The sequence below is a fragment of the Mirounga leonina genome, unplaced genomic scaffold (assembly GCF_011800145.1).
Source record: "Mirounga leonina isolate KUSES-001 unplaced genomic scaffold, KU_Mleo_1.0 Mir_53, whole genome shotgun sequence".
Lineage (NCBI taxonomy): Eukaryota > Metazoa > Chordata > Mammalia > Carnivora > Phocidae > Mirounga > Mirounga leonina.
The window spans coordinates 44,233,454-44,249,057 of record NW_023270807.1 but is presented as its reverse complement, the minus strand read 5'-3'; the positions used below and the strand labels follow the sequence as shown (position 1 = coordinate 44,249,057).

The 15,604-nt window shown below is 38.9% G+C and overlaps 1 protein-coding gene and 1 non-coding gene across 3 annotated transcripts in view; one reads left to right on the top strand and one right to left on the bottom strand.

Moving 5' to 3' along the window:
* Window positions 1–15,604, top strand: part of SYNCRIP (synaptotagmin binding cytoplasmic RNA interacting protein) — a 77,204-nt gene that overhangs the window by 29,487 nt on the left and 32,113 nt on the right. For both annotated transcript variants that reach the window (XM_034991276.1, XM_034991277.1), the window contains one exon: window positions 2,887–2,962. The gene's annotated coding sequence lies outside the window, so the exon portion shown is untranslated. The remainder of the gene's footprint in view (window positions 1–2,886; window positions 2,963–15,604) is intronic.
* LOC118001656 lies at window positions 12,599–12,705 on the bottom strand. The gene has a single exon (XR_004676765.1). It is a non-coding gene; the product is annotated as a U6 spliceosomal RNA (small nuclear RNA).

Here is a 15,604-nt window from a genome sequence, read left to right as displayed (position 1 = left end):
ATCCCTATCCAGCTAAATTCCTGAGACCAGATGAAATCCAGGTCTCCTACTCCTCCGCCATCTTGCTCCGCCCCCCATGATACCCTTTTTAAAAATTCATGTTACTTCCCTGTGTTAACTCAGAATTTATGCTGAAAATGGAATAGAAGGAAAGGGAAAGGGCAAACCCATACTTACTTTTCCTTCCAGACTCTCCTTACTCAAAAGTATTCCAAAGATAGAGTATTGGTAGAATATGTACCTATCAAAAAGTGAAAGATAAATTTGAGCTGATTTGTACAGTGTTTCCACTGTTCTGAAAGAACAAAATACATAAGCATGTACCAGTTATGAAATACAAATTGTATAATTTCAATGATTCTTCATATGAGTTAACTGTTCTTATATTTGCATCTAGAGCTGGCTTTGCACAATATAAAGATGAATGGTAAAATTTATGCTAATAATTTAAATTCTTAATTTTTCTCTATTTAAAATGTTAGATAACAAGTAGAAAACATTATGACAAGTGAAGAGAAAGACTGCGGAAGAATGAAAAAGCTTTATATTTTAGTACCTTTAACACCACATTTTTCCTGTTTTTTTCAAGAAGCTCTACATATTCATTTTGTACTAGACTCAGGAAATTATGTAGCCAGCTCAGGTTGTTGCTCACCAATCTATCCTACAGCTAGACTGAACCAACTTGTAAATATTATTAAGTCATTTTCTTGTATAAAGCCTTTCTGATGGGTGCCTGGGTGGCCCAGTCATTAAGCGTCTGCTTTTGGCTCAGGTCATGATCCCAGGGTCCTGGGATCGAGCCCCGCATCAGGCTCCTTGCTCAGCAGGAAGCCTGCTTCTCCCTCTCCCTCTCCCCCTGTTTGTGTTCCCTTTCTTGCTGTGTCTCTCCCTGTCAAGTAAATAAAGAAAATCTTTAATAAAAATAAATAAATAGGGGCACCTGGGTGTCTCAGTCGTTAAGTGTCTGCCCTTGGCTCAGGTCATGATCCCAGGGTCCTGGGATCAAGCCCCACATCGGGCTCCCTGCTCAGCGGGAAGCCTGCTTCTCCCTCTCCCACTCCCTCTGCTTGTGTTCCTTCTTTCTCTGTGTCTCTCTCTGTCAAATAAATAAATAAAATCTTTAAGAAAGAAAGAAAGAAAGAAAGAAAGAAAGAAAGAAAGAAAGAAAGAAAGAAAGAAAGCCTTTCTGAAACTTGCCAAAACCTTACCCTACAGTTGCACTCTACACAAGGATGCTCAAGGAGGAGAAAGGGATCTGAAATCCAGCTTGTACTCTGCCTGACCTGCTTTGCACCCTGACATGTGGTACAATACTGACCTTAGATCAAGGAGAGGCCCCTGGCCTGACCTCCTTGCTTGATAGTGTTCTTAACTTTAAAGTGCATGCAAATCAGCTAGAGGTCTTGTTAAACTGAAGATTCCAATTTGGTTGATTTGGGATGAGGCCCAAGATTCTGCATTTTTTAAAAGATTTTTTAAAAAGATTTTATTTATTTACTTGAGAGAGAGAAACAGACAGAGAGAGTGGGAGGGAAAGAGAGAGAGAATCTGAAGCAGAGTCCACACTGAGCACAGAGCCCAACGCGGGGCTCGATCCCATGACCACGAGATCATGACCTGAGCCGAAACCAAGAGTTGGGCACTTAACTAACTGAGCCACCCAGGTGCCCCTAAAGGTTTTACTTTTTAAAGTAATCTCTACACCCAACATGCGGCTTGAACTCACAACCCAAGATCAGGGTCATATGCTGTACCCACTGAGCCAGCCAGGTACCCCTTTGAGATTCTTCATTTTTGTAAGCTTTCATGTGATGCTCATGCTGCTGGTCCGTAGACCACATTTTGAGTAGCAAGGCTTTAGAGGACCCTGCTCTTGGGGTCCTCAGGCAATGCCACTTTCATACAAAAACCCCATTGGGTTCAGATACCCAGGACCATAGAATTCCCTATCCAAATAGTTCTGAATCCACTTTCTAATTGTTTGCTGGGGGAAAGGGAATGGTGAATAGAACTAAGACAAGTGGATCAAGATGTCCACATGTATATGAACAAGGCCCTTTTTGGTAGGGGATGACTTGGAAGTAGAAATAGAAGGAGACCAGGCTTGAAATTATATGCCAACACTGAACTCTGAGTCCAAGAATTTTGAATTTGAACTTGGTCTTTTAGGTCATTACGAAATTATATGTGTCAAGTTAGAGGAATAGAACACAATTATTTAGTAGTCAATTAGATTGATCTACAACTTTAAGATGTGGGCCTCTATTTGTATTCTTGCCCTAAGCTTTACAAATGTTAGGGGCAAGTCTGTGGAACTTCATCCACCATGAGGAAGGGGCATCTTCTTTGGATGAAGACACTTTCCACTGCCCTTTTCACTCTCTAAGGCCAGGCCTGGAGTCTCTAAGTTGCACCTGCCCAGAGAGGATGCTTATTTCTAATTCACACAAAGGCTCAGAGTAGGCTTTTAGGAGGCAGACAGAATTTTTTAAAAGTAAAATTGAACATGAAATAGAAAATATAGAAGTGCTTTGCACATAGTAATAATATTGTCATGGAATATGGTTCATATATACATATCTATGAAATTTATAAATTGGTGGCGTTATGAACTATATCTTTTTCTTTGAATCATGGTCAAAAAAGTGTGAAAGCCTCAGTTCCAGATGGTAAAGGCCTTCATAATCTGGTTGTAGATTATCTCTCCACAATCACATCTTGCAATTAATTTTCCTTCCCCAGTCCTGCCTTCTGCTTATCTAAGCACTTTGCATTCTAACTGCAGTGACCTTTTCTCCATTTCTAGAAGGCATGTTTCTTACCCCAGCACTTGCCTATGTTTTCCTTTAGCCTGGAACATTCTTTCTCTATCTCTTCACTTAGATAACACCTCCTCAGCCTTGAGGATTCAGTACAGACATCACCTCCTTGGGAAGCCTTCTCTGACCCCTATATTCAGGTAAGTCACTCTTCCTAAGGACTCCAACATCATCCCTTCCCCTAGCGTTGAATTCATCACCAGGTTGTATAACTGCTTAACTGACTTTTGGTCTTATGTGGGAAGGAACAATGACTGTTTTATTTATCTTTACCTCTATTGTTGAGCACAGAATCTGGCATATAGGAAGTGCTCAACAAATAATCTTGCACTGAATTAAAAACACATTTTCTATTTTTTTTTAAAGTAATCTCTACACCAAACATGGGACCAAACTCATGACCCCAAGACCAAGAGTCAGATTACCAACTGAGCCAGCCTGGTACCCCACACGTTTTCTATTTTCTATGTAAAATAGATTACACTATTATATATGCATCACATTGTACTTAAATCTTTTCAAGGCCTATGATTATTTTCTTAGGATAAAGCCCTAGAAGCAAAATTATTACTAGATCAAGGAATATTATCATTTTAAAATCCTTGACATATATTGGTAACTTCATTTCCAGAGGCTTTTGTTCCAAATCTATTTAGGAACTATTGACAATTTCTGCAACATTCAGTCAGTTTCATTTAGGGTATATATCTCTTATATCTGTTTTTCTCTCCATTTATACAAGTCTTATTTTTATTTTATTTTATTTTATTTATTTATTTATTTATTTATTTATTTATTTGACAGGGAGAGACACAGCGAGAGAGGGAACACAAGCAGGGGGAGTGGGAGAGGGAGAAGCAGGCTTCCTGCCAAGCAGGGAGCCTCATGCAGGGCTCGATCCCAGGACCCTGAGATCATGACCTGAGCCGAAGGCAGACGCTTAACCATCTGAGCCACCCAGGCACCCCCAAGTCTTATTTTTATAATCACTGAACATAATTTTAAAATTTTCCTGATATATGATCTTCATGATCTTTTTTTTTTTCTTAGAGAGGGAGACGTGGGTGGGGAGAGGGACAGAGGAAGAGAGAGAGAGAGAATCTTAAGCAGGCTCTACACTCAGCACCAGGCCTGACATGGGGCTCAATCTCACGATCCTGAGATCATGACCTGAGCCGAAATCAAAAGTTGGACACTTAACCACCTGAGCCACCCAGGTGCCCCTGATCTTCATAATCCTTTTAAAGGTGACTAAGCATTTAAATATGTTGTGTATGTATATGTGTGTGGATATGCACACACACAAATATGTAAAATCATTATTATGAATCCAGTCTTCTCCACCATATTTTTATTAACAGGTTTGCTGTCATATAGGAAATCTAATAGAGTTGGTGATTGCTTTCTTATCTGGCTGCTGTATTGATCTTTCAGTTATAAATGTACACAATCTTATCATATGTAAATAATAATATATATATATTTTCTCTTTTCTATGGTTATGCTTCTTATTTGTTTCACATTTCACTTTAATTGCTAGAATTTCCAGGGGCACCTGGGTGGCTCAGTCAATTGGGTATCTGCCTTCAGCTCAGGTCATGATCCTGAAAAAGAATTCAAGGCATTCCTGAACTTGTGTGCAACCAATGACCAGCAGTCATATATATTACCATGATCTTTAATCAGATTAAGTACATCAGTAATGTGAACAAGGCTTGTCATTTGGATATGTTTTAATTTCTGAATATAGGACAAGCATTTTGGATGTTCCTTTAGTAAAAAACTATATGCTTTATATGTTGAAATTCTATCAGTCAGTTGAAGTGTAACAGTATATTACTGTAAGAGTGTAACATTACAATAATGATGATTGTGAAAAGTAGGTAAAGGTGTACAAAATATACATATTAAGTGAAAAAGGATGTTATATGAGTAAAATTTTATGTATATGATATGAGACCATTATTGTCAAATATATGAATATAATATTAGTATCTGGAGAGATAAAAATCGTTGCTTCTCTGCCTTTTGGCTAAGATCAAGTGTAGAGAGATAAAAATCAGAAGATTGTATTTTTGTACAGTAATCATCCCTGGCAATGAGGTTCTAAGACATTTTTACTTTTATTTTATATATTTATATGATGCTTGAATTTTCATTAAGAGCACATTATTTTTATAATTATTTATAATTTTATAAAACAATAAATATATTTAAAATACAAACAAAACTCTTCAGATATACCAGTTAGCAGTCTGATAAACTATATGATGATCTTTCTTTTCTTGGAAGATTCTGTGACCCAGTTACCTAGGACTTTTATTTCCTCACACTTTTTTTGCTGGCCTTTCAACCACTTCAGAAATCATTATGCATATACAAGGAAAGAAAAACTAGTCAATTATGTCACATTTTATCAGCTATGGTGAAGAAATAGACAAAGTAGTGCAATTGATTCATATAAATTGTTCAATCTTAAATGGTATATTCTAATTGGGTCCTTTTGTGCTTGATCAAGGAACTCAATTTAGCCAAATAGATTGTTACTTTAATACATGGGAGAGGGGTGAGCATTAGGGGGGAACCGAGGAATCTGAGATGCAGTGATGGAATGATTGTCCTGTCAGCACTCACAGGAATTGGACCTGGAGGGACAACAGGACCCAGGAGGCTCAAGGGACTGACAACTCTGTGTCTCCTCTCTTGCTGTATATGGCCTTTCTTTTTCAGAGTATCTTTGCCTATCTCTGAAGTTTTGCTCTATTTTTCTCCTGCTTCCCATTGGCCTATTCCCTCTCTCTCTACAATTTACATCCATTCCCTTCACACTTACCTTCTAGAAGCCTTACTCCTTTGTTCAACTCCTCTCTCTCCTGCATCCTCAACCTTTTTCTTTCTATTGGATTTTATCCACAGGTATATAAGTTTGCTTTTCGCAAATTAAAAACCAAAACAAGCAAACCAAACGAGGCAAAACAATAACCCCTGTCTGGAACTCAAATCTTCCTTAAGCAACCGCGCATCTTTCTGGGTCCTTTCTCAAAGGTCTTGAAAGAGCAGTCCAGATACGTTGCCTCCTCTTCCCTGTCACTGCCTCCTGGCTGGCTCTCGCCCTTATGTTGTAAATGAAGCTGCTCTGCTTAAGATCCCATTTCTGTTCCAGTCTAAACTCTTAACCACATTCATTCAACATAACTGATTCCTTCCACTTCCTTAAATACCCTCTTCTCTTTTGTGAAACCTCACACTCTCTTGTTTTTTCTTCTGCCATTCTGGCCATTCCATCTCACATTTCCTTTACAGGCTGCTCCTTCTTTACTTATTCTCTATAAATTGAGCTTTACCAGGACTTAAAGCTTAGACTTCCTGTCCTCGTTCTCTTCCTACTCTTCTACATTCTACCTAATTGTATCCATTAACATGGCTTTAAATACTTTTTTTTTTTAAGATTTTATTTATTTATTTTAGAGAGAACGCACGCTCAAGCATGGGGAGGAGCAGAGGTAGAGAGGGAGATTATCTCTAGCAGATTCCATGCCGAGCACAGAGCCCAACTCTGGGCTTAATCCCAGGACCCCGAGATCATGACCCACTGGAAACAGAGTCGGTCGCTTAACCGACTGTACCACTCAGGGGCCCCTAAATACTTTATAACAAGTTAATTGAAAATGCAAGTGGATTGTTCTAGATTAGTGACATCTGATAGAACTTTCTGTAGTGATGGAAATGTTCTATATCAATGCTATCCAATACCATATTCACTAGCCACCGGTGGCTATTGAGCACTTGATAGGAAGCTAGTGTGATTAAGGAACTGAATTTTATTTTATTTTATTTTTTTTTAAGATTTTATTTATTTATTTGAGAGAGAGAGAATGAAAGAAAGCACATGAGGGGGGAGGGTCAGAGGGAGAAGCAGACTCCCCGCCGAGCAGGGAGACTGATGTGGGACTCGATCCAGGGACTCCAGGATCATGACCTGAGCTGAAGGCAGTCGCTTAACCAACTGAGCCACCCAGGCGCGCCAAGGAACTGAATTTTAGACTGTATTCAGTTTTAATTATTTTAAATTGAATAGCCACATGTGGCTAGTGGCTTTGATATTAGAGTTTGGTTCTAGATTAAAAGAAACAAAAGAGGTGTGTCTGGCTGGTTCAGTTGATAGAGCATGTGACTCTTGATTACAGGGTGTGAGTTCAAGCCTCACATTAATTTAAACATTAAATAGTATTAAATAGTAGTAATAAAAGTTTGTGTGAATTTGGTTAAATGTAGTGGAAAACAGATGCACAGGTGCTGTGTGGTTTCAGCTTAGTCTCTGCCTCCCTTGGTCTGCATCTAGATCTTTTTCCCAACTGTTAATCCTGCTAACCAACAGTGACTCCTGGCCTGCCACCAGCCATGGAACAGCCTTCCCTATAGCTCTCCACTAGTTCTCCTTTCTGGTCCCAGATTCCCCTGCAAGGTCTCCCTTATTCACCCAGGCTTCAGGAGGGCTGGTTAGGGAGTCAGCTCTCATTCTCCAACTTTCCCTTTTGAATCATTGATTTCCTAGCTTCTCCCATCATATTAATTCTTTTTTTTTTTTTTTAAGATTTTATTTATTTATTTGACAGAGAGAAACACAGCGAGAGAGGGAACACAAGCAGGGGGAGTGGGAGAAGCAGGCTTCCCGCTGAGCAGGGAACCTGATGCTGGGCTCTATCCCAGGCCCCTGGGATCATGACCCAAGCTGAAGGCAGACGCCTAATGACTGAGCCACCCAGGTGCCCTATCATATTAATTCTTATTCCTATAATATACTCATTTTGTAATATTCATAGTGGTTCTGCTTCCCTGATTCCGGATACACTCCTGAAATCTTATTCTCTCAGAATTCCTCAACTCAATAAATAGCATCAATATCCATTAATTTCCACCTTAACTCCCTACTTTCAGTCCACTACTGAGTCCTTAGCAAACTTGGGCTCAAAATACATTGTTGAATATGCCCACCTCTTTCTATTTCCTCTGCAATACCCTTGTCCAAGTAACTTCATTCTTTTCCCTGGTTACATTTCCATCATTAACCCCCAATATCAATTCTGTTTCTAAATAATAATTTTATTTTATTTTTTTTAGATTTTATCTATTTTTTTTTGACAGAGACACAGCAAGAGAGGGAACACAAGCAGTGGGGAGTGGGAGAGGGAGAACAGGCTTCCCATGGAGCGCAGAGCCCGATGCGGAGCGGGGAGCCTGATGCGGGGCTCAATCTCAGGACCCTGGGATCATGACCTGAGCTGAAGGCAGACGCTTAACGACTGAGCCACCCAGGCGCCCCTAAATACTAATTTTAAACATGTGAAAAATTTCAATGGCTTCCCATTGCACTTACTCACATAGTCCTGTGTAATTTGGCTCCACTCCTGCCGAATTCTCCAAACTCATCTTGAGCCACTATTTCCCTGACCAAATATACTCCAGCCACAGTAGCTTCCTTTTAGTAAAGACCAAGCTCTTTCTCCTCTCAGGGTTTTCACAATACTATTCATTGTGCTTGAAATGTTCTTCCAGCTCCCCTTTATTCCTCACTTTCCTTGGTTTACTCTTTCAGGTCTTAGTTTATACATCACTTCCTTTGAAAGGCCTTCCTTGACGAGCCTAAGTAGGTCCTCCCTATTCTGTAACACTATATTATGCTAATTTCTTCTTTGCATTTATCACATTTTATAAATGTTTTGTTTATTTGTTTAATTAATTAATTAATTAATTTCCTTACTTAGCTGTGGTTTCCATGAAGGCAAGAGACATTTTCTGCTTAATTCACCTTGTGAATTTGTGATTCAGTGCCTGGCACATAATTTGGTACTCAGAATGTGTTTGTGGAATGATGAATGTAGTGTGTGGATTCCTCCTAGCTTCTTTTTTTTTTTTTTTAATGTTTTATTTATTTATATGAAGTAGGCTCCATGTCCAATGTGGGGCTTGAACTCACAATCCTGAGATCAAGAGTTCCATGCTTTGGCCAGGCAGGCACCCCTAAACATGAAACTTTTTTTTTTTTTTTAAAGATTTTATTTATTTGACAGAGAGAGACACAGCAAGAGAGGGAACACAAGCAGGGGGAGTGGCAGAGGGAGAAGCAGGCTTCCCGCGGAGCAGGGAGCCTGATGTGGGGCTCGATCCCAGGACCCTGGGATCATGACCTGAGCCAAAGGCAGCCGCTTAACTGACTGAGCCACCCAGGCGCCCCAAAACTTTTTTTTATTAAGATTTTATTTATTTATTTGAGAGAGAGAATGAGATAGAGAGAGAGAGCATGAGACGGGGGAGGGTCAGAAGGAGAAGCAGACTCCCTGCTGAGCAGGGAGCCCGATGCAGGACTTGATCCTGGGACTCCAGGATCATGACCTGAGCCGAAGGCAGTCGCTTAACCAACTGAGCCACCCAGGCGCCCCTAAACATGAAACTTTTACCTAGGCTTTTTTTTTTAATGTTATGTTAATCACCATACATTACATCATTAGTTTTTGATGTAGTGTTCCATGATTCATTGTTTGTGTATAACACCCAGTGCTCCATGCAGTACGTGCCCTCTTTAATACCCATCACCAGGTGAACCCATCCCCCACCCCCCTCCCCTCTAGAACCCTCAGTTTGTTTCTCAGAGTCCATAGTCTCTCATGGTTCATCTCCCCCTCCGATTCCCCCCTTCATTTTTCCCTCCTCCTAGCTTCTTATTTATGGTTTTTGTTTCCTTATAATTTTAGTTTGACATGACTCTCATAGCCCAGCTCTAACTCCCTCCTCACGACACTGACTCTCTTTGGTTTTCCTCTAGGAATGGTCTGGTGCCTGATGCTGGTTTAATTAATTCTAGCAAGGCAAGTTTGAGTGGTGTTTTAGAGTAAAACTCTGACAGCCTAGGCTGCTCCCTTAGCAGGGGCTTTGGGTAAGGTTACCCTTGAAAAGAGCTTTGAGACACACCATGATGGACATGTTCAGTGTAAGAATTATCACTATATTTTCCTCTTCTGTGTCATGATTCATCATGAAAATCTGAACACCAAAGATTGCTTGTATTCTGGGACTCCATTCAGAATAGAGTGGGAATACTTTGATAAAACCATTATGGTTATGTTTACATAATCCTTGTTGTTTTTTTAGTTACTTGTATAAGTTGGCTTCTTATAATTTAATCCATCACTTTTCATTGTAAAAGTTAAATGCAAACAGCTAAAATGAGACTGGACTTTTTTTTTTTTTAAGTTATTTATTTATTTATTTATTTATTTATTTATTTATTTATTTTTTAATTTAAGTAATCTCTACACCCAATGTGGGGCTCAAACTCACAGTCCTGAGATCAAGAGTCACATGTTCTTCTGATTGAGCCAGCCAGGTGCCCCTGAGATTGGATTTCTAATTTAAAAAAAATAAATAAAAGAAAAGAAAGCTAAAAGCAATAGAAAGAATGTCTAGTATTTCAAGTATATTTAAAACATTAACATGTTTAATTAATAGAGTTTATTTTTAAGAGCATGTTTAGGTTTAAGAAAAATGAGCAGAAAATACAGTTTCCATATACTCCCTCCCCAAGCCCTCCTCTACCCCAGTGTTAAGATTGTGTGATTGTTGGTACATTTGTTACAATTGACAAACCAATATTGATACATTATTATTAACTAAAGTCCACAATTAACATTAGTGTTCACCTTTTATGCAGTACATTGTATGAGTTTTGACAAATGTATAATGACCTGTATCCTACATTATAGTATCACACAGAATAGTTTCACTGCCCTAAAAACTCCTTGTGTTCCACCTGTTTATCTATCCCTCCCACCTTCTGATCTCCTGACAACCCCTGATCTTTTTCTATAGCTTTGCCTTTTCCAGAATGTCATACAGCTGAAATCGCACATTTGCAGCCCTTTCAGATTGGTTTCTTTCACTTAGCAATGTGCATTTAAGATCTCTCCATGTCTCTTCATGGCTTGATAGTTTATTTTTTTATAGCACAGAATACTATTCCATTATATAAATACCAAAGTTTGTTTATCCATTCACCTATTGAAGGACATCTTGATTGCTTCCAAGTTTTGGCAATGTGAATAAAGTTGCTGTAAACATCATGTGCATTTTTGGAGGCACCTGGGGGGCTCAGTTGGTTAAGTGTCCAACTCTTGATTTCGGCTCAGGTCATGATCTCAGGGTTATGAGCCTGTGTTGGGCTCCATGTTGAGCTCCATGCTGGGCATGGAGTTGGCTTGGGGTTCTCTCTCTCTCCTTCTCCCGGTGCCCCTCCTCCCCTAAACAAAACAAAACAAAACATCATGTGTGCTTTTTGTTGTTGTTTTTGGTGTTTTTGTTTTGTTTTGTTTTTGGTGTGGGCTTAAGTTTTCAACTCATTTGAGTAAATATCAAAGAATACAACTGTTGAATCATATGATAAGAGTATGTTTAATTTTGTAAGAAACTGCCAAACTGTCCTCCAAAGTGGTTATACCATTTTGCATTCCCACTAGCAATGATTAAAAAAGTTCCTGTTGCCCAGGGAACCTGGGGTGGCTCAGTTGGTTGAATTTCTGACTCTTCATTTCGGCTCAGGGTCCTGGGATCGAGTGTTGCATCAGGCTCCACACTTACCGGAGAGTCTGTTTCTCTCCCTCTTCCTCTGCTCCTCCTCCCCAACCACTTGCACTCTCTTCCTGCCCCATAAATAAATCTTTAAAAATAAATAAATAAAAGTTCCTGTTGCCCTACATCCTTGCCAGCATTTAGTGTCAGTGTTTTGGATTTTGGCTATAATAGGTGTGTAGTAGTATTTCATTATTTTAATTTGCAATTCCCTAATGATATGTGATGTTGATTTATCTTTTCATATGTTTATTTGCCATCTGTATATCTTCTTTGGTGAGGTATCTATTCAGGTCTTTTGCTCAGCTTTTAATTGGGTTTGGGTTCTTTGCTTATTGTTGAGTTTTAAGACTCCTTTGTATATTTTGTGTTTTTTTTAAGATTTTTAAATTTTTTTATTTTTAATTAACTACTTAATTTTTGAGTAATCTCTATACCCAACATGGGGCTTGAACTCACAACCCCAAGATCAAGAGTCACATGCTCCACTGAGTGAGCCAGTCAGGCACCCCAGAGTTCTTTGTATATTTTGGATATTAGTCCTTTAACAGATACGTGCTTTGCAAAGATTTTCTCCAATCTGTAGATTTCCTTTTCATTCTCTTGGCAGTGTCTTTGCAAAGCAGATGTTTTAAATATTAACACATCAGTCTTTTAATTACCATAAAGATAAGATGTCAGAGATGTTGCAGAAAACTTTTTTTAAGGAAAAAATCAATTTTTTAAAAAGGGAAAAAAATCCACTTTTTTTTTTTTTCCAAAAAACTATCTTGATTACTAGGAAGATGGACTTGAATAACTTCCAGTCTCTTTTGACTCTAGTTTTTATGATTCTGTGGAAAGAATGATGGTGTATTATGGATTTTTCCCATATTAATTCTAGCGTCCCCTATCCATTACCACATTAATATATGGTAATTGAAGAAAGTTTAGGAAACATCGAAAAGAAGAAAATATGATTTTTTTTCCTAAACAGTATAGCACTAAGTGCAAGAATTTTGGATAGCAAAAAATTCAAACAGGTGTGCCTATATGCTTGTCTTTCAGTAACTGCAATGAAATTAACCTTTTTACTACTTCATGGATGAAAAGACAGTAATGTGGTACATAAATAATTAACTTTTATTTTTTTTAATTTTTAAAGTTTATTTTTTTAAAATATGGAATGCTTCACGAATTTGCATGTCATCCTTGTGCAGGGGCCATGCCAATCCTCTCTGTATCATTCCAATTTTAGTATATGTACTGCTGAAGTGAGCACAATAATTAACTTTTTAAAAACACATATTTAGGGGTGCCTGGGTGGCTCAGTTGGTTTAGTGTCTGACTCTTGATTTCAGCTCAGGTCATGATCTCAGGGTCATGAGATTGAGCCCCATGTTGGACTCCATGCTGGGCATGGGCCTGCTTAGGATTCTCTCTCCCTTTCCCTCTGCCCCTCACCCCACCCCCTCAAATAAAATAAAATAAAAAAATAAAAACATGTATTTATTGTAATAAGTATCACCAAAGTGTATGAGGTAAAAAGTGATGGTCTCCCTCCACACCATCTTTCTTTATAATTGTAATTATTTTCTATAGAAACAAAAATCTTTATATCTATGCTTACCTGGTTATACACATACATACAGACATGCAAGCTTCATAAGTCAGGGATCACCCATGTCTATCTTGATGTACATCATTGTAAGCCTAGTGTGCACTATGGGCCTTAGTACACAGAAGGTGCTAAATTGAATGAATAAATGTCACACTCTACCTTGTTCTGTAGGTGGCTTTTTTTTTTTTTTTTTTAATTTAAGAATGTAACCTGAATATGTTTCCATGTTAGGGCATCAATAACTACTTCATTATTTTCAATGGCTCCAGAATAATCCACTATGTGAATACACTATAATTTATTCAACCAGTACCCTATTACTGGATGTTTAGGTTACATTATATATATATAAATATACATATATTTTAATTTATTTGAGAGAGAGAGTGAGGGAGAGAATGAGCAGGGAGAGAGGCAGACGGAGAGGGAGAAGCAGACTCCCCACTGAGCAGGGAGCCCGATGTGGGGCTCAATCCCAGGACCCTGGGACCATGACCTGAGCTGAAGGCAGACGCCTAACGACTGAGCCACCCAGGCGCCCCTAGGTTATATATATTTTTATACACACACACACACATGCACACTTATGTACAGCATTACAAACAATACTGCAGTAAGCATGATAGCCAAATTATTTTGTATAAAAGTTCTATCAATTTGTCTTCTTACTAACAGTGAATGTGTGTTGAGTTCTCCACATCAATGCTAGGGATGATTTCCCAAATTGGATATTATCAATCTTTGTTATTGTTGCTGTTTCTTTTGTTTGGAAAAAAGGTCCTTACAAGGGGAATTGCAGGCTATTTTGCTTTAAAGTGAAGTTGGGATTCAAATTGGGAAGATTCTAAATGGCAAATAGGACATTTGAATATTTTTAAAGCAGTGAAAGAGAAAGGGTTTGAGAATTTTTTTTTTTTTAAGATTTTATTTATTTATTGGACACACAGAGAGTGAAGGAACACAAACAGGGGGAGCAGCAGAGAGAGAGGGAGAAACAGACTCCCCGCCGAGCAGGGAGCCCAATGCAGGCTCGATCCCAGGACTCTGGGATCACAACCTGAGCTGAAGGCAGACGCTTAACGACTGAGCCACCCAGGCGCCCCTGAGAATTTTTTTTTTTTTTTAAGATTTTATTTATTTATTTGACAGAGAGAGAGAGAACAAGTAGGCAGAGAGGCAGGCAGAGGGAGAAGGAGAAGCAGGCTCCCCGCTGAGCAGGGAGCCCGATGTGGGGCTCGATCCCAGGACCCTAGGATCATGACCTGAGCCGAAGGCAGCGGCTTAACCGACTGAGCCACCCAGGTGCCCCCCCTGAGAATTTTTTTATACATTATAAAATGTTTGAGCTCGAAGAGATCTTAAAAATTATGTTTCAGTGAACTTTTTTTATAGATGGGGAAATAGAAATTCTGAGAAGTAAAATGATTTATTTAACCACACACTATCCATTAATAGCAGATCTGATATTAGACCAAGATTTTTTGGGTCTCAGCCCCTTATTCTTTGGTTTTATTCAGCAAATATTTACTAAACATCTTGTACTAAGTACTAAAGAAGATTCAGCAAGTAAGAACACATACTTATTGAGCACTTTCTTATGCCAGATCTTTCAGATACATGGTATGGCATATACCACATCAATCTACTACATTTTTCATTTTTGTTTTGTGTGTGTGTGGTTCCTTTTTTTTTTTTTTTTTTTTTTTTAGTATTATTAGGTATTCCTATGTTTCAGTAATAGTAGTAATTCTTAGAGTCAAGCCTGGAATAAGTTCTGTAGATCAGGAGGAAAATGATACTATTGTTTTACTCAAAAAGGTGTCAAATGGAAAGCATGGCTGATTGCTTTTTTCTTCAGGTCTGTTTAGGGTATCAGGCACTCCTCTGTGTAGGTCCTCAGTGTGCACAAACCTGAGAAATGCCGCAATTGAGAGAAGGCCAGCTAAGTTGGAAGAGTGCCTGAAATGTGGCTGGGGACATAGGTTGGACAGATCAAGGAGGGCTTTGTTGATCTAGTTAAAGATTTTTGCTTTTGTTCTAAGGAAATGGTAAACTAACGAAGGATTTTAAGTGGATGCTCCACAGGGTCTTATTTGCAATTAAAAGAGGAGGGGGGGACACTTGGGTTTTAAATGCATTAGGAAAGCTGCAAGGTCAATGAGTCAGGAGGCTATATATCATTAGTCCAGGTGGTAGTTGATGGTGACTTGTTCCCTAGCTACAATATATAGAGAAGTGGAGGTACATTAGGGACACAGAACTGACAAGATTTTGGTTAACTGATATGGCATTGAGAGGGAGAAGGGGTCTTGTATTACTCTCTAGTTCCCAGCTAATGCTGCTGGATACAAGTGGGTGATGTTCACTGAGATGGGAACTCTGGATATATGACTGGGGGGGAAGATCATGTGGTCAGTTTTGAAATGTTGTTTTGAAGGGCCTGAAAATCCACTTAAAGGTCTAGGGGGTGATTAGACAAAGGAATTAGAGGTCAGAGAAGAGCTAGAGATTTTAATTTGGGAGTCTTGTTCATATGGTAGAAGACATTGCCTAGGTAGAG